Genomic DNA, 18,189 nt, shown 5'->3' with positions numbered 1-18,189 from the left:
CTCCTGGACTTGCAGTGTGAGATCTGGCCTTGCCTGTCCTCCAGTGTCCTTGGTGAGTCCATGGTGTCCAGGGCTGTTTGCATTTGAAGTAGTCCACCATCACCAGCCTTGCATCCAGGGCGCAGCTTCTCTCTGCACACTTTGACACTGGCCAAAGTTGTGTTAACAAAGGTAATGGGTCTCTACCCACACACACACCCCAAACCCCCACCCCACCCCCAGTTCTGGGATTACGGACAGGTGGCCACAGCCACACCTGAGTTTCTATACAGGTGCTGGGTACTTGAACTCAGCTCTACCCACTGACTTGAGGTCTCTCCCTATCTAGTCTTGATCTAATCTTCCAATCCCCAAGCCATGGGATTGCAGGCAGATGCCACCAGACCCGAGAAAGACTTTTCCAACAGGTGCTTCCCAAACACCAAGTTTATTCTCTCCGGTCTTCATTCGGAAGGCCATTCCTTAGCCCAAAACAGTTCCTCCGCCCAGAGCTGGGTGTCTTTAGAAGTTAGTTCCCCTTCCCAGACTGGAGACTGGGGGCTTTATCCTCTCTGCCATTTACATTACAAACAAATAGCTCCAGGTGCGGGAGAAAGATAGCTCAGGTTTCTAAGTCTCACCGGAGGCTCCTGGACATATTTGCATCTCAAAGGGGGCAGAAAAGTAATTTACAATGACAGGCTCTGCGAAGGAAATTCTCCTAAGAAAAGAGAGGTCAGGGTCTGGGGGCAGGGAGAAGGCAGTCTGAAGTCCAATTAATCTGAAAGTAAATCTAGGTCTCCTTGGTGAGGACCACAAGGGGTTGAAAAGGTGAAACTGAGGCAGGGAAGAAAGGGAACGTTATGGATACAAGAAAGAAAAGAGGCCTTCTGTTGGAATCTGGTCAGAGCAGAGAATCAAGACTTCTAACGCAGCGAACGGTTATTTGCTTAAGGTTTTCTCCCTCTCCCCATGGCAAATCTGCAGTTTGCTGAGGGTCTCACCAGAAACTTTCTTTATAGAAAAGGCCATGTTCTAGCATAACATGAAACTTCAGTGGCTTCCGGTTGGCTCTGGCACACTGTGACATTCAGAGTTCCCAGACCAGGAGATGAGGTGGGTCTCAGGGATGTCAGGAAGGAGACATGGGAGGGGTCATAGGTGATAGTGTCATTTACCAGCACACAGGCCTCAGGCTCAGGCAGAAGTCCCTCCCCCTCCGAGCTGAAGAGCATATACATTGAGAATCACAATGGGACATATCACCAGATCATGTCACAGCCTGCTCCTGGTCCTCTGGATGTCAGAGGTCAGCCCCCATCTCTCCAACCTCACTTACGGCCTTTTATTTTCCACACGTTTCTGTTTTTTTAACCACCAGAAGCCCATCACAGTGGCAACTCCAATTACCCCCAGGAGGATGGAGTAAATAAAACTGGACCAGAACCAACTGAGCCGAACCCACAGTGTCAGAGAGCCCCAGGCAGATCAGGGCCACAGTGCAGAGAGATAGATGCAGCCACATTGGCCAGTCTCAGGCTGCTGAGATCTGAGAACTGGGGAGGAAATGTTTGGGACTATAACTCCCAGAAGAATACGTATTATCTCTCCTGCATGTATTTTGATATCTAGTGCCCCGAACTTCTTGAAAGGTCTGAGGATCTGAAAGCTTCTAAGAAAATATTTAACAGTCTAGAAAGGTGTTTTGAGATTGGTAAATGCACGTAATGAAGGATTTGTCTTTTTTTTTTTTTTTTTTGTAAACGTAAAAAACTTCTTGTGAGCTTCAGGGAATCTACTTGAATCCACCTCCCACAGTCAAATGGACTCAAGGTAAGTTCTGTCAATGTCAATTAACAACCTGTTTCCCTCCCCACCTGCCTATTCCTGAAGGTGGGGTCTATTTCCCTTTCCCTGATCCTGGGATGCCCCCACCCCTCCTGCAAGACTGCCCTTTCCATTCCCAACCCCTTTCTCTTCCTGTCTCAAAATAACAACACAAAATCCACAAAGACATATTTTTTTTTAATCCAGCACGAAGGTATATGGGTCTTCTTAAACTGTTACCTGCCATTCAGCCCCAAATCTCATTACTTTTTTTGTTCATGCACATGACCAACACCAGAGGGGTGCCAACTGGAGTTTCATGAGAAAAGCACACATCTCCATTAGAGATTCACCAGGGCTGATGGAAGAGTATTTCATGATCACAGATAAGTGGTCAGAGGACAGCTTTGAGGAGCCGGTTCTCTTTCCATCTGGGGTTCTGGGAATCAGACTCAGGTCCTACGGCTTGCAAAATGTGTTCTCTTGCCAGCCCTACATTGAAATCTAATCTAATCTTCTCTTCTCTCCTCTCCTCTCTTCTCCTCCGCTCCTCTCTTCCCCTCCTCTCCTCTCCTCTCCTCTCCTTTCTTCTCTTCTCTTTGATGTTTTGTAGAACACAGTATGATGATGCAGCAGGAGGGGGTGCCTAGCTGGCCCATGCTAAGGCACCCCTTCCTGAGGTATCAGCCAGATATTAGTAAAAAATGAAGTTTTGGGAGGGCATGAGAAGGGGAAGGGTTGAGAAGAAGGGAGAAAAGGCAGAGAAGGAGAGGGGACAGACACAGACAGACAGACAGACAGACAGGAGAGCAGAGGAGACAGAAGAGGAAGAGGCCAGCCAGGAACACAGGGGGAGGGGGTATGTGGGGGGGGGGGACAAAGAGGGAGAAAAAGAAAGGGGGGGAGAGGGAGAGAACAGTCCTTTCATAGGAAGCCAGGCCTACCTGGCTGTCGCTGGGTAACTGTTGGGCAGAGCCTAGAAGAAATGCTAACATTCCTCCATTTGGGTTTAATTAAAAATGAGAAAGTAGAAAGGTAATGGTGAAGCAGGAATGGAGTTGTCCTGATCTTTAGTTGCTTCCTGCTGACTTTGGGGTGCCTTGTCTCTGGGAAACCTAAGAAAATGGGGGTGGGGATATTGGTCAAGACTTAAGAGTTGGCTGTTTTCTTTTTCTCTTCCCTTCTCTTCTTTCCTTCCTTCCTCTCTTTTAATATCTTGCATATTTAAGGTATCAGCTAAACTTAAATATTGTTTTCTTTTTTCACAAGCTTGTATTTTCTACCTAGTTACAATGATGCATAATCTAAGATTTAGCTTTTCAAAAAGATATTTTTTTCCATGCATAATTAGCGCTTAGTTTTGGTCCACTACTTAAACAATTTTCTTTGGACCATTTGAACTTTTTTTTTTAAAACCCATGTGGTATTTTTATTACATTTTTAATTATTTTAATTTTTTTGCATGCAACATATTTTGATCATATTCTTCCCCCTCCCCCAAGTCCTCCTAGATTCTCCCCACCCCACAACCCAACCAACTTCATTTTCTTTCTCTCTCAAAAAAGAACCCTTAAAACAAACACAAAAACAAACTCAAAAAACAAAATGATAAAAAAAAAAAAAAACAACTCACTAAACCATAGCAACAACAAACAGAAACACACTTAAAACAAAACAAAACAAAAAACCATGGTGTCAGTTTTCACACTGACCAATTAATCCTGGTCATGGGGCCCGTCCTAGCTGATTTTTATGTGTAAACTTGACACAAGCTAGAGTCATCAGAGAGGATGAAGCCTCAGCTTAGGAAATGGCTCCCTGAGATCCAGGTCTAGGAGTTTTCTCAACTAGTGATCAATGGGGCAGAGCCCAGCCCATGGTGAGTGGTGCCATCCCTGGACTGGTGGTTCTGGATTCTGTAAGAATCAGGCTGAGCAAGACAAGTCAGTAAGCAGCATCCCTCCGTGGACTCTGCATCAGCCCCTGCCTCCAGGTTTCCTGCCTTGCTTGAGTTCCTGTCCTGACTTCCTCCAGTGATGGGCTATGATCCGGAAGTGTAAACTTTTCTCTCCCCAACTTGCTTTGGTGGCACGGTGTTTTTGTTACAGTAATAGGAACCCTGACTAAGACAGGGTCTTCTCTGGAATGTTTTGTATACCCAGTGAGACTCCACTGGAAAAAGACTACATTTTTCCTTTGCGAGCAGGTATCGGTTGCACATAGATTTTTGGTTAGGGGAGGGGGAACACTGTGTCCACTTCCCCCTCTCCGTGCTGGAACCCCATCTGACTTGAATTTGTTCTAGTCTTGTGCATGCTGTCCCAGTCTCTTGGGATCGTATGTGCATCAGCCTCACTGTGTCTGGAAGATACTGTTTCTATGGTGTCATCTGGTTCTTACATTGTTTCTTCTCCCTCTTTCGAATAGATTCCTGACAGGAAGGGTTTGATGAAGACTGTCTAGAAATGAATGCTCCAACTGACGCTGCACATGAGTCCAGGTGTGGGTCTCTGTGTCAATGGCCAATTATAGGGCCTCACTATGTAGCTCTGGCTGACCTAGAATTGGCTCTGTAGACCGGGCTGGCCTTGGGCTGGCCTTAGACTCACAGAATTCCCCCAACTTCTGCCTACTAAGTAATGGGAGTAAAGGCGTGTGCCCTTTATGTTGAGTTATTAACACGGATGACACAGACAATGCATTTTTATAGCCACGCTCTTAAACAATGTGGGAAAACATTTCTCTCCAAAGTGTGGCTTTTCTGAAGCTCAGAAGTAGCTTCCCATTGGCCAATGGTTTGAGATAATTAGAAAATAGATACAAAGTTCAGGGTTCAGCCTATCACGGCCAGTGTACGTCATCAAGTCCTCATAAGTGAGAAACATGAACACAGAAGCAACATCATCTTTTTTTCCATGGGGGAGGGGGAGCCCTATAAATAAACTGAAGCTTGCTTTCTTAGCAAAATTAGTTATCGCTCCTTGCGATGGCTAGATGGACTGGGGATCTAATCTTCATTTAGGCTGGTGTGTGAATGGACCCCAGGGTTTATTATGTTCAAGGTGCCTGCACAGCTTAGGCAAGGGACAGTGAGTGTAGGGGACACTGCTGAGGGTGGCTAAGGTGGCTCAGCCTAGCTTTACCCTTAGAGGCAGGTCAGCCATTCTGCCGTGGCCATCACTGTTCTCCATCTTGTGGAAATCCCTTTGTCTTAGTTAGGGTCTTATCGCTGTGAACAGACATCATGACCAATGTAGGTTTTATAAAGGACAACGTTTAATGGAGGCTGGCTTACAGGTTCAGAGGTTCAGTCTGGTATCATCAAGGCGGGAGCATGGCAGCATCCGGACAGGCATGGTGCAGGGGGAGCTCAGAGTTTTGTATCTTCGTCCGAGGGAAGCCAGGAACAGACTGAACATCCTCAGGCAGCTAGGAGGAGGGTCTTCAAGCCCCATCCCCCACAGTGACACACTTCCTCCAACAAGTGCCACTCCCTGGGCCAAGCATATGTAAACCATCACACCCATGGACCTAGGATGCTATAGTCCCTGACCTCACAGGTTTGCAAGCCCTACCTTGCTAAAGGTACTAAAGACATTGCTAAGATGCATAGTTGCAACACTACCATTTTTATATTACCCTGGGGCTGAAAGGATCAAGCGTTTAAAATTGTGTGAGCATACACAGAAGCCACTGTGGCTCCTTCCTCCCCATTCTCCAACCCCGAAACTAAAGGCAGAAGAGCCTGGCACCACGCAGGAGACACCTGACTCTGCAAATGTCTGTGTTAGCTCCAGGCACTTGATGCTGTTCCCAACAGAGGCAACCCTGCTGAAGATCAGCTGACTAGAGTTAGCAATCCGTTTTGGAAGCAGTCCTTCAAGTAAGTGGCTGGGTGTGAGGGGGAGTTTTCCTGAGTCCAGAAGGAACGGAACGCACTGCCTTCATGAGTGTCTTGATGTTTGCCCCTTCAGTGTCATGGAGGCAGGTCCGGGACACCAAAGCTTCCCGTTGAGCCAAGGGGCATGGGGCTCCGAGGCCGCTGCAGAGGAATCTGGCTTTTCTCATTAATTTTCCTGCAAAGTGCACAGTCATGCTTTCCCAAAGGCCATCCAGCCCAGGCAATCACAACCCTAAATAGAGAAAAACGCAACCGAAATGAAAAATTGATTTTATGAATCAGAAATATCAAAAGTTCTCCATGTGAAGAGGGAGAGATCCATAAACAGCTAACGGCGCGTATCTCGTAGATGGAAGGCGTTTGACTCTGAAACTGCGCGCCACACTGTGAACAGACCCCATTACCATCCATTCCTATCGAGTCAATAGATGCAGGAAGACTGTGCGGATTCCCACCCCGGGCTCAAGAGGATGGCCGGTTAATGGAAGGCTATGATCATCAAGCTTTAAAAATATCCTGCCGCTAATGAAAACCCATTTGCCTTACAAGTAGGATTTGGATAAAGTGGGTTGGGTCAGGAGAGCATCGCGAGTATCAAGCAGAAGCTTTATTGAGCTCCAGAGAAGTCGTTCAATTGCTTTCAGTGTGCTTCATATTTAAGAGATAAATCCTTATAGTGCAACTTGAAGATGGGTGAAAATTCCATTCAGCCAGGGACCAGCTACCTTACAGAGAGACGTTTCCTTCGTGGATCCTTTCCTGCACCCCTAAGCTGAGCTAGTCTTTTAGTCTGGATCAGTAGTGTAAGGCTTTGGGCAGGACTTTCGGACAAAATAACTAAATGAAACACAAGGATACATAGGTAAGTATGCGGAACTGTTGGTGGGTTGAGTGTCTGTGCTACACAATTTGTCTGTTGAAGTTATCAGTCTCCCCTGCCCTCACCTCCCAACCCCAGTGTGAAGATGGGGACGACATAAGGAGAAACTCAGCCATTAAGATCAATTGCTGTTCTTATGGAGGACCGGTGTTTGGTTCCCAGCATCTCTATGGCTGCTCACAACCATCTGTAACTCCCGTTTCAGAGGATCTAGCACCCTCTTCTGGCCTCTGTGGGTACCAGGAGTGCACATACATTCTTGGAGGCAAAACATTCATAAACACCCCAGGCCCCCAGGCACATAATAAAGGCAATAGATTCACAAAGTAATGGAAAGGGACTTTTCAGAAGAGGTCAGGTGTAGGCCAGGTCTTGGAGAGTGGGTGAGATTGGTATAGGCAGAGGAGTAGGTACACATAGATGTGGGAAAAAGCTACTCTTAGGGATGCAGACTAAGGACAAGCACTTCTCCATCTCATCCACCCTTCCCTTGTGTGCACAAGGAAAGTGTTCAATTAACTCCCCACCAGGATAGAGAAGAGGCAAGGAACAATCGACCCAACTACAAGGCACTGAGCTCAGTGAGGTACATCGAAGAAAGGTTAGGTAGACATGGCATAGCTCAGAAGTACCCGGGGTGGAAGTCTTTGAATGAGACCCCACTTTCAACAGAGAAGAAAGCAAGAGTGCAAAGTTCCTTTGGCAGTTGGTGAGAGAGGACCACATACAACCAGTTTTAAGAAAAGGTTCGTGGGGCGGGGGAGGTTGGGGATTTAGCTCAGTGGTAGAGCACTTGCCTAGCAAGCACAAGGCCCTGGGTTTGGTCCCCAGCTCCGGAAAAAAAAAAAGAAAAGAAAAAAAAGAAAACATTCGACCTGGCATCAAGTTGTGATTTTTTTTTTTTTTTTACCCTCTTCAGTGTTTGTCAAAGTCAACACTTAAAAATTGAGAGAATCTTCTTCAAACATAGACATCAACCTTAAGACCAGAAAGTGAGCAGTCTTATTTCAAAATACCTCTGTGGTAACTACTGGCTGATCCGAGGGTGTTCTCAGATAGACAGGGAAAGACTATGAATCATAACGGGCCATCGTGGTTCATGTCCTAACACAGTTACCTCTAATCTTCCTGCTATCAGCCCACCCACAGTGACCATTGGGATGTTGGACCCTAGACCTATTTCTCTAATAAACTCACAGGCTTAAAACACAGACCCACGTTTAAAGGAGGATCTGTGACCCACTTGCAGAAGGTTGAAGAAAGCCCCAGGGCTTTGATTGTCATGGGTGTGGCTGATACCTCCCCTGATAAGGACTTTGATCCAACTTTTATATTATTCTTCACCAAGATCACCTTCCTGGACGCCTTTATTATTCAAATGTGTCAGAAAGCTCTTTTCCATAAACAATCTCATAATTCAGATTATCCCACTTAGAGAGAAGAGACACACCTCCTAGTTGCATTAATGAGAAACTCAGGACTCACAGGAAAATTTGTCTTATGAAGGCAAAACTGAGACAAGTAAAAGTTTAAATATTTAAGGAAATAGCATTCTTTTAGATGCCCTTCAGAGTGGTCAGGGTTATAAGTTTACAGGGGATGGTTAGGTTAGGTTTTGTGAGAGTAACCTTTTTTACTTCTTTAGGGTCATTCTTTTAGGGTCTTGAGGATGAATATCCCACACCAGAGTCTTGGAAAGAGAAACACTCTACGGATCCATCCAGGGCCAATGGTATGAGTTGATGAAGTTGCTTCTAAATGTAAGCAGCTACTTTTAATTTCATCTGCATTGTGCTGGGCTGCACACTGAGAACACTAAGCCAGGCATGCTGGGGCACACCTTCAATCTCAGCACTCAGGAGGCAGAGCTGGTAGATCTCTGAGTGTGAGGCCAGCTCAGTTAGTGAGTTCTAGGTCAGCTGGGGCTATATAGTGGGACAGTGTCTGAAAGATGGATTAGTATTTGGCTTAATTGCAATAAGGAAAGTGTTCTTGGAAAATTCAGGAAATGCGAAGCAGTCACCAAGGCCTGGGGGACGAGAAGATGACATCAGACAGTACAGTGTCTACACTGACATCCTTCTGGGGCAACTTGAGCCAAGAACAAGGTATCTATAAGGGTCCCTCTACTTCCTCAGTCACCCAGTGCCAGCTCTAGTGTTAATGACACCCCTGAACGTGGCCAGGTCAGCAGTGAGCCTAAAAGAACCTTGGATGAAGGTTCACCACAAGGCTGACAGGGTTGACAATGACTGTGACTGGACAGACAATGTCTGTGACTGCAACGTCTAGAATTAAAACGATGACAGTGGGTCCATTGGTACCAAGGCCCATTGTCCCACTGGGTGGTTGTAAAATCATGAGTCTACCCTCTGCCCACACTGTCCAATGCTGGTCTCAGTCTCTTCACTGTCTGGTATGTCAGGCAGGACCTATCCCCATTTTTTTTCCAGACTCAATATCTTTACATACAGTTGTCACAGACATAGACTCCATGGAGGTGGGTCTCATCTCCTGGTCATGCTTCTGATTCGGTGTGTGGTCCAGCGCTCTGAATAAAACCATCCTCCAAAATGTCCTCCAATGTCCTCCAGAAACCCTTGCTGCCTATATGAGGTTGTAGCTTCCTTTGCTTCCTTTCCTTCCACAGGATTCTGACTGGGTTGCTGGATCAGTCTCGGGACAGATGCTTCCAGACTCTTGCCCAGTTTCCTGTTGTTTGGGACAGGAAGGGAATAAGCCCGAAGTAAACACATGTGGCCAGACCATTGGCATTTGGCTCCACTCAACACTTCAGTCTTAGCCCTGGTGGCACCCGTGTTCTTACTCCCTGCTCCTCTTTACACGTGGTCTCTGGGTCCTCATGGTTCCAGCTGCACTGGTCTCTTCACTATCAGACCTCCTCCTCCTCTTTTTCCTCCTCCTCCTCCTCCCCCTCCTCCTCCTCCTCCTCCTCCTCCTCCTCCTCTTCCTCCTCCTCCTCTTCTTCTTCCTCCTCCTCCTCCTCTTCCTCCTCCTCCTCTTCTTCTTCCTCCTCTTCCTCCTCTTCCTCCTCCTCCTCTTCTTCTTCCTCCTCTTCCTCCTCTTCCTCCTCCTCCTCCTCCCCCTCCTCCTCCTCCTCCTCCTCCCCCTTCTCCTCCTCCTCCCCCTCCTCCTCCTCCTCCTCCTCCTCTTCCTCCTCTTCCTCCTCCTTCTCCTCCTCCTCCTCCTCCTTCTCCACTGGTTCAATTTTCTTGAACTTGCTGTCACAGCAGGTCTCTGGCTACTGCTCTTCACATTCCCCCAGGACCTTCCTCAGATGTACACTGGAGTTGAAGCTCTGTTCAGCCTCACCCCTGTGCCGAGAGCAACTAGGATCTCTATAAGAGGTGACTGGGTCAACTTGTCACCACCTGCCTATAAGAGTCCAGTTTCAGACCCTCCCAATACATTCTGCTATGTACACCTGTAGGTTTACAATGTGCACATCTGGATAGGTGTACCTGTGTGCATTTGTAAAAATGCTCGCCTGTACCTACACACCTGCAGACTTGTTCAATACTCGCCTGGACACACACACACACACACACACACACACACACACACACACCTGCAGATTTGTTCAGTACTCACCTGGATACACACACACACACACACACACACCTGCAGATTTGTTCAATACTCACCTGGACACACACACACACACACACACACACACACACACACACACACTTGCCCTCGACAAACACACACACACAAATACTGACCTGCAGACTTGTTCTATACTCACCCGGGCACATACATACACCTGCAGACTTCTGTGCATTACTCACCTGGACACAATGCTCACCTGGACACACATACACACACACACACACACACACACACACACACTTGCAGACTTCTATATGATGCTCACTTGAACCTTTATACCCGAAGACTTCTGCTTAATGCTTACTTGGACATACACACAGCTTCAGATGTCTGTGCAATGCTTGACTGGACCTGCCCACCTGCAGACTTCTGTGCAATGCTCATCTGGACACACACAGCTACAGACTTCTATGTAAGGCTCGACGGGACCTGCATTCCTCTGGATGTTTACAGTAGGCTTAGCCTGTCTGTGTGCCTTCTCTCTAGCCTTGGCTCTGCCTGGAGATGCTCTCCTTCCTTCTTTTTCTCCTTGGTGTTCCTAGTACACACTACAGACCTTCCCCAAAGGCATCAATTGCTCTTGCCTCTCTCTTAATGTCTCCCCGTGCACAGAGCTCCCCAGGAGAGCAGGCTTTGCGTTGTGTTACTTCCCCAGGACCCTGCAGTGATCCCTCTGTACTAACTGGCTCTTTCTGGCTGAGGCAAATAACACCCAGGGCGGATACAAGAGCAGCTTCGACTAACATAGACAAAGAGGTCCCAGAGTGCAAAGCCCCGTGCTGACTAAGCGTGGAAGAACGATCCCACTGGACTAAATTAGCAACGTGAAAAAGAGTGTTGATGGGAAACTAAAGAGGCTCAGAGAAAAGTGCTGAGAGGAATGGATGGCGGGAGACCCGTTTCCTCAGCCAACCCTGCCTGCCTGTTCTCCTCACTCAGTCTCCACACTGCTTTGTCATCAGAATGAGGGGATTACAAGCCCCCACTGACCTCGGAAGAGCTTGCTCTTCAGAAGGGGAGGCTGCAGAAGGCAGAGGTGTCAACTTGGGGCCCCACAGCCAAAACTTGCTGCAAATTGGAGGAGTAGCCCTGGCCCCAGATGCAGGAGGTTTGAATGTCCCCAAGATGAAAGAAAGGCAGATAAAGAGTGGGTGGTAACTGCAGACAAGAGTCTCCATCTGATCTGAAAGAGAATGGTCGATTTCAACTTAAATAAAAGGGGTGCAGTGAACTCAAGAAGTTAGACTCCAGAGAGCCAAATAAAAATGGGGTACAGAGCTAAACAAAGAATTCACAACTGACGAATATTGAATGTCAGAGAAGCAACCAAAGAAATGTTCAACATCCTTAGTCATCAGGGAAATGCAAATCAAAACAACCCCGAGATTCCACCTTGCACCGGTCAGAATGGCTAAGATTAAAAACTCTGGTGACAGCAGATGCTGGCGAGGATGTGGAGAAAGAGGAACACTCCTCCATTGTTGGTGGGATTGCAAACTGATACAACTTCTCTGGAAATCAGTCTGGAGGTCTCCTCAGAAAATTAGACATTGCACTACCTGAGGGCCCAGCTATATCCTGGGCATATACCCAAAATGATGCTCCAACATACAACAAAGACACATGATCCACTATGTTCATAGTAGCCTTATTTATAATAGCCAGAAGCTGGAAAGAACCCAGATGCCCTTCAACAGAGGAATGGATACAGAAAATGTGGTACATCTACACAATGGAATATTACTCAGCTATCAAAAACAATGACTTCATGAAATTCATAGGCAAATGGATGGAACTAGAAATATCATCCTCAGTGAGGTTACTCAATCACAGAAAAACACACATGGTATGCACTCACTAATAAGTGGATATTAGCCCAAAAGCTCAAATTACCCAAGATGCAATCCACAGACCACAAGAAACACAAGAAGAATGACCAAAATGTGGATGCTTCACTCCTTTTTTAAATTTTTTTTATTTATTTATGCTATGTATGTGAGTACACTGTCACTGTCTTCAGACGCACCAGAAGAGGGCATCAGATCCCATTATAGATGGTTGTGAGCCACCATGTGGGTGCTGGGAATTGAACTCAGGACCTCTAGAAGAGCAGTGAGTGCTCTTAACCACTGAGCCATCTCTCCAGCCCTTCACTCCTTAAAAGGGGGAACAAAAATATCCACAGGAGGGGATAGGGAGGCAAAGTTTAGAGCAGAGACCAAAGGAACCACCATTCAGAGCCTGCCCCATGTGTAGCCCCCCCACACACACATACAGCTACCAAAACTAGGTAAGATGGATGAAGCTAAGAAGTGCATGCTGACAGGAAATGGATATAGATCTCTCCTGAGAGACACAGCCAGAACATGTCAAATACAGAGGCAAATGCTAGCAGCAAACCACTGAGCAGAGAATGGGACCCCATTGGAGGACTTAGAGAAAGGATTGAAAGAGCTGAAGGGGCTTGCAACCCCATAAGAACAACAATGCCAACCAACCAGAGTTTCCAGGGACTAAACCACTACCCAAAGACTGCACATGGACTGACCCATGGCTCCTACTGCATATGTAGCAAAGGATGGCCTTGTTAGGCACCAATGGAAGGAGAAGCCCTTGGTCCTGCCAAGGTTGGACACCCAATGTAGGGGACTGTGTGTGGTAAGGGAGGATGGATGGGGAGGGGAACAACATAATAGAAGGGGAGGGGGAGAGGTTAGGGGGGTTTATGGACAGGAAACTGGGAAAGGGAATAACATTTGAAATGTAAATAAGAAATACTCAATTACGAAAAAGAGGAAATAAAGGGGTGCTGTAGGGTGTCAGTTGAGGACAGGTGGCCATGCTGAGCTATTTCTTTTCTTTTTTCCTTTTTCTATTGTTGTTGTTGTTGTTATTATTATTATTGTTGTTGTTGTTGTTGTTGTTGTTTTTGAGACAGAGTTTCTCTGTGTAGCCCTGGCTATCCTGGAACTCTCTCTGTAGACCAGGCTGGCCTCGAACCTCTAGAGTGCTTGGACTAAAGGTGTGCAGCACCAAACCCCAGCTGCTGAGTCATTTCTGACCCAAGGTAAGACTGCATTGCCTCAAAGTCAGACTATATTATCATTCTGAGGAGGGCCAGGCATATCCTAAACTGTTCCCAGAATCAAGGCATTGAAATGCTTGCCTGGCTCCTTGTATAGAATTCTCCAGAAAGGCAGCCCTTTGTAGACCCAGGGGAATCTCTCTACTATCTTGCCTGCTGTGGCACTGTCACTTTCTGCTTCAATCTGTTTGTGTTTTGGTGAATTGTCCCCTTCTGCCTGTCTTTTCCAGCCTGTCATCATGAATTTCTGGTCTGTCAAAAAAACAAAAAACAAACAAAAACATAGTCTGTTATAGAAACCATGAATAAAATCCATAGTTCCAAGGTGAGGTCACATGGGGCCCCTGAAGTTCCCGAGCTCCCACTGTGTGTCAGCCTCAGGGGACATGAAGGGAAACATACCACAGCCCTTGCCTCCAGGAGTGCACCATGAAAGCAAAACAGAACTTGACTTCTAGATGGGTGGCAGGGAAGGGGTGAGAGAGCCTGGGACCACTGAACAAGGAGATTCAAAAGCAAAAGCAAACAAAGTCTTTTAACCCATCTTCGCTTCAGGAAGGGTACAAGTCTCTTTTCACCAGAGCAAAGCCCTGTGTGCGAGGCAGGGGTAGGAGAATGCCAGTGTCAACTATTCTGACACCAGTTTCAGAGATGAGGCCCCTGACACACAGTGTCTCTGTAGTCTATGTCCCTACCTCCTTGGCCCCTCATGGAGATAGACATGTGTGCAATGCCCCCTGGGAATAGTTTTAAGGAAAGCAGAAAAGTACTGAGCTAGGAGTACACAGCTGAAGGTCAATAAATGCAGGTTTAAGTGGAAGGATCTGGGGATTCATCCTGGCCACCTTCATAAGACAGAAAGCTTATTTAAAGAATAGAGGTACACTTGGCTCCTTTCAACCTTGCACAGGTCAAATACACAAGTGTGGATAGATAGGTAGATAGATAGATAGATAGATAGATAGATAGATAGATAGATAGATAGGGTAGAAAGAGATAGGATAGATGATGATAGATAGGTGGGTAGATAGATTGGTAGACAGACAGACAGACAGACAGATAGGGTAGAAAGAGAGGATAGATGATGATAGATAGGTGGGTAGATAGATTGGTAGATAGATAGATAGATAGATAGATAGATAGATAGATAGATAGATGAGGTAGAAAGAGATAGGATAGATGATGGATAGATAGGTGGGTAGATAGATTGGTAGATAGATAGATAGATAGATAGATAGATAGATAGATAGATAAATAGATAGGTAGGTAGATAGATAGATAGATAGATAGATAGATAGATAGATAGATAGAAGAGGTAGAAAGAGATAGGATAGATGATGGATAGATAGGTGGATAGATAGATTGGTAGATAGATAGATAGATAGATAGATAGATAGATAGATAGATAGATGTAGAAAGAGATAGGATAGATGATGGATAGATAGGTGGGTAGATAGATTGGTAGATAGATAGATAGATAGATAGATAGATAGATAGATAGATAGATAGATAGAAGAGGTAGGAAGAGATAGGATAGAAGATTGATGGATAGGTAGGTAGATAGAAAGATAGACAGACAGATAGATAACATGAAATTGGTGTTGAGGGATAGGGGAAGAACTGGAGAGAAGAGTGGAATGGATTTAATCAAATGTGCTTCATAAATGTATAAAACTTTCAAACAGAAGTAAATATCACTCAGTTTTATAACCCAACTGTCCCAAACATCCAGATCCACCTTTTCTGAACAACCAGCCTCACTGTATGGTCAAGGCTTATTAGATTGGTTTACAGGACAAAGGTTGGAGAGTCCAACAGTGCCCTTTGTACACTGGAGAGGCATAGAACCCAGGAGTTGCTCAGTACTCAAGGCAAGCCCTGCAATGCCAACGTGATTCTGAAGGCCTAGAGCATCCCTGGAGGGCTGAAGTCTGAAGAAGCTGGAGTGGCAGCAACAGTTGTTCAGGAAGAGTGTGCCCTGGCATCTCTCAACTTTTCCACCTTTAGTACAACGCATCGTGCGTGATGTGCACATGTGTGTGCTTGTAGAGTGTATATATTTTGCACACTCACCTGAAGTTGTAAGATATAATCTATAGAGAAAACCTATACATTCAACCAATTTTCCTCAAGTGCCTCACCCTGCATAATCAGAGCAAAACCTCCTGACTAGGGTGGACATCCAGGACAGAGCAACGACATTGTCTCCATGTTGCAACTTTACTTTTACTTTTTTGTGTGCCCTTTGTAGTTCTCACGGGTGTAGGTTTGTATACTGACCATAGCAGGGGGCTTCTGTCCGTGGTCCTGACAGCCTCCTTGCTGACTTCTTACATCCTGTGGGCAGCTCTACCCCTACAACCAGTCACTGCCCAGTCCTTGAACTCTTCAATTTTGTCATTTAGGGGATCCCACAGGAAGAGATTCCATAGCATAAAGGCCGTTGGAGTTGAATTGTGAAGTCATAATGGCTTCCAAGGCTCTATTTAGAGTCTTGCAATAATAACTGGTTACCTTTTGATGCTGTATGGTGCTCTACGATATCAAAGATAGGTGGTGTTCATAGCCCTTGACTTCTGTGAATGAAACTGCGATTGTATGCTGTTTGTGTGCACAGGGAATGGGGGGAAAATAGGAAAAACATGACTGCTCCTAGCTATGGTGGGGGCGATGGCTTTTTGTGGAAATGGGGGAGAGCAAAAACTGAGACAGAGACATCTGGGAGAGTCCAGAGTGAACTTTGCCCTGAGCCATATGAGGAGAGGTGGGAAGCCAGAACAAGAGGCCAGGAAGCAAAAAGGTCCATAATACCAGACATAGGAAAATGGATTATATAGGAAAGGGTGTCTTGGGAAAGGGTGGTGGGGTTGTGGGGGTGCCAGCCGGAGGATCCTGTAACAGGTAGCAACTGGCTGAGGGACGCAGGCAGAACTGGGCAGCTGATGTCTGCTTTGATGTGTTAAACAGGCACACCAGCCATCTGTCCTGGGTTGGAGATGAAAACACACAGAGAATTTAATTTTCCTGGGATAAATAATCAATAGTAAACTCTTAGGGCATTGGGGTGTACGATAGGTACCCTGTATTGATTCTTAATTTTTTTTGTTTTATATTATTGTATCATGTTTGTGTGGTGTGTGCATATGTATGTGTGCATGCGAATGCAGCTCTAAATAAAGGCTCGAAGAAACGGTCAGAGGCCCTGGGTCTGGAGTTACAGGTGGTTGTGAGCTATCTGATGTCACACAGAGAACTGAACTCTGCCCTCTGCAAGAGCAGCGTGGGCCCTTAGCCCCCAAGTCGTTTCTCCAACATCCCTTCCCCTACTTGGTTTTTAAATCACACCAAATGAAAGAATGAACATCAATTCCCAATTCAAAGCATGGGCGAGCACGAAGTCTCGTTTGAGTAACTGGGATTATATTATACGGCGACAGATTAGAGACTTGTGCATACAATATGTATGAGTCATTACCCAAGCTCGTCTTTAAGAAAAACGAGGAAAGGGTATTTTTAGCAAAGAAAAGATTTTTTTTCCCCTCCAAATTGGAAAACAGCACAAGAAGAGGGAACATTTCTCATGTGAGGAGGAGACAACTTCGGCGCATTTCCAGGTGGGGAGGGGTGCGAGGGGAGGGGCGAGCACATCCTGAACCCTGCTCTCGCCAATTCAGCTCAATTTCGCAGTGTGTGATCGCCCTTCTATTCTATTGTCACCGAGGCACCAGAGAAAAACAAATGAAACAAAGGAAGCCGTTATCAACAGATAATAGACATTTCTCTTGCAGCTTCAGGGGTGCATCGCGCGGCCGTGGCAGCTGTTCGCCATGATAGATGTAACCAGGTTTGTGATAAATACACTTTAATTGAACATCCTTAACTGTAATTTATTGCCATTTAAATTTAAAATAAATCCACTCTCCGTCCTAAAAGAGAACTATTACCCAAATACCGAGTGGAAAAGTACGCAGAGAGGAGGACATTATCTATCTCCCTAAAGCCCCCTTAAAGGAGAGCATCGTCAGCCCTTCCCAGTGAACACACATAGCTGCTATTTAAAAGTGTTTCAGAGACTTAACATTTAATCACAGAAGAGACCAGATCAGCACACTGCTCTCCCGTCCCCTATTGCCCTCGGAAGTTCTACAGCTTAGCTTACAGAGGAAGAGACTGCACTGTAGGTCCTTTGTTGGACCAAGTAATGTCTCCAAAATGCTGTCTGATTATCAGAGACCTGAAAATGATACAGGCTGTCTCCGGCTGCCCACCCTGGGGCTGCTCACCCCGGGCCTTCAAACCGTGGCAGGTAACAAAGCTCCGGGCTGCAGAATGATATACTCTCAGGCTGACAGCACTGTAAGATTTTAGATACTGAATAGCAGATAAGGGACCCTCACCTTCCATGAAGATCTGAGGGGTCCTGAGTGAGGGGGAATAGAGCGCTCCACCCACCACTTACTCCCCTCGCACCTCAGGGCTCACAAATCTGTTTGCTGCTCTCTTGCTTTCCCAAATCAGGCCACAGCTCTCTGTAATCTCTCTCCCTGGGCAACTGCCTCAGAGTTCTCTTCCTCCCCTTCTCAGCTCCCCACACCCTTGAAGTACAGTTTTCTGGTTTGTTTGAAATTATCTCTTTTATCTTTTGGAACTACAATTACATTATTTCTCCTGCCCTCTGCCCTCTAGCACGGAGGCTCCATCAGCATGGTGTGCAGCACAGCCTGCCCAGCCCACTGAAATCCTGGAAGAGCAAGACAGTTTCTTTGTCCTACATGAGCAGAGGATTTATCTCTTTCCCCTTAGGGTGGTCCATGCAGGGAACCTTGGAGTCAGCTCAAAACACCCCAAGACCAAATTCTGAGCACAAAGGAGATTTATTCGCTC

The 18,189-nt window shown here is 46.2% G+C and overlaps 1 long non-coding RNA gene across 2 annotated transcripts; it reads right to left on the bottom strand.

Moving 5' to 3' along the window:
* Positions 1-6,296: 6,296 nt before the first annotated feature.
* On the bottom strand, positions 6,297-15,958 carry LOC120095952 (uncharacterized). 2 transcript variants are annotated; one of them, XR_005491934.2, is made up of 3 exons: positions 15,586-15,741; positions 9,060-9,299; positions 6,297-6,544 (listed from the first exon to the last, which is right to left on the bottom strand). It is a non-coding gene; the product is annotated as an uncharacterized LOC120095952 (long non-coding RNA). The 2 variants fall into 2 exon arrangements; XR_005491933.2 differs by lacking the exon at positions 6,297-6,544 and having other exon boundaries at positions 7,903-9,299; positions 15,586-15,958.
* Between the last annotated feature and the right edge of the window lie 2,231 nt (positions 15,959-18,189).

This window comes from Rattus norvegicus, chromosome 12, assembly GCF_036323735.1.
Source record: "Rattus norvegicus strain BN/NHsdMcwi chromosome 12, GRCr8, whole genome shotgun sequence".
Taxonomy (NCBI): Eukaryota; Metazoa; Chordata; class Mammalia; order Rodentia; family Muridae; genus Rattus; species Rattus norvegicus.
This window is presented reverse-complemented; position numbering and strand designations above follow the sequence as displayed.